Source organism: Echinops telfairi, unplaced genomic scaffold, assembly GCF_000313985.2.
Source record: "Echinops telfairi isolate 266 unplaced genomic scaffold, ASM31398v2 ScPeMD7_7469;HRSCAF=8507_0, whole genome shotgun sequence".
NCBI lineage: Eukaryota > Metazoa > Chordata > Mammalia > Afrosoricida > Tenrecidae > Echinops > Echinops telfairi.
Genome location: NW_022111372.1, coordinates 42,685,294 through 42,686,855, shown reverse-complemented (window position 1 = coordinate 42,686,855; position 1,562 = coordinate 42,685,294).

Here is a 1,562-nt window from a genome sequence, read left to right as displayed (position 1 = left end):
ATATATATACAGAAATAAATTGGATGTGTGCACACTGAAACAGTAGTAGTGTCTCACTCTGAAGAGAGGGGTTTATGAAAATTTCCTCTTTATCATTAGAAAAAAGTTCAAGTTCTGCACATGATAGAAATTATTTCTGGTAGTTAATCATATACTATAAAATAATCCAAAATACATATTTTATGAATGTATTTTCTCTATTTTAACATTTTATTATTTAAATATGAGCCATTTTATTGTAGTGTGTACACACTTGACTATTTTTCTTCAAAGTGTTCATCATTTGCTACAGCAAAATTTATTACTTCGTTCCCTTTTATTTCTTTTCTTTTGTTTCTTCCTATATACAGTTCACTCATAAATATGAGAATAAAATGTTTGCTTAGTTAGGTTACAGCTAACATAAAGAAGAAATTATGCATCTCTCTTAACCAGGGACCCAAAACAGGTAAACAGGCATTTTTATTTTATTTTCATTAGATCAGAGTCACATAGAAATTGTTTAAATGAACAAAATATGTCTAATTACCTTGAGCACATGAAAATTGCAGGGCCAAGATTCAAAAGAATGCAAGTTATCAAGGTTATTCTATGATATACAACCATGATTCCTTGACTTAAGTGTACATTTTAGGCAGAAAAGGCAGCTGGGATAATGAGCAGAAATAATTAATTGTATATTACAGATAGACAAACGTTGGAGGGCAGGGCTATGGTAATAATTTTGAATTAAACCAAACTAATCTCAAGAAATTGGAAACTAAAGGTGTCCCAAATGTTCAACCCTTCCAAGATATTATTCTGCTCCATTCCACACCCCGCTCCTCCCTTGAGTACAGTCCCACGTATCACTCGGACTATAATCCACTGCAACATCCCATAGGAACTCACAAAAATGTGAAGAAATATCTAACATGGTGGTGAGTCCTGTTCAATCCCATATCTGAAGGTCAGGCTGAGGCGTGGCAAGTTCAAGGTCCAGAGTCAGGGGCCAAAGTTGTCTAAAATACAAGAAGGAAAAAGAGAAAGGGCAGTCGGCCTAGACTCCATATGGGCACACCAAACCCAGAGGATGAGCTTCCTGCATGGAGCTGCTGGGGCACAGACAGGATCGTGGGACTACCAACAGCTCAAGACATGTTGTCCCCTAATGAGCATATAGTGACAGAGGTAATGTAAAATACCCAGTATGTATTCATTCAACCTGTCTCTGCATACAAATTCCTTTTAAAGTGTCATTTACTTTTAGAAGAGGAGTCACAACTGTTAAATTATAAGTGAGGAGCAGCCTGGCAATATGGTTGTTTGAACTCTTTGGCTCTATTGGACTAATTGAGTGTACTATGTAAGGAAATATTTCAAGAATTCCCATGGCCTGTCTGTTCTCTGATTTTCTAAGTGAAGGATCTATGTAGTAAGTAATTCATTCACAATTAAATAATGCCTTAGATATATGTGTGTGTGTGTGTGTACCTAACTCTATCTAGGTACTATGACATTAGGTTTCTTTTGTCTATGAAATTGGTCTGGGGAAGTGGCGTGAGGATGAAAGAATCAGTTGA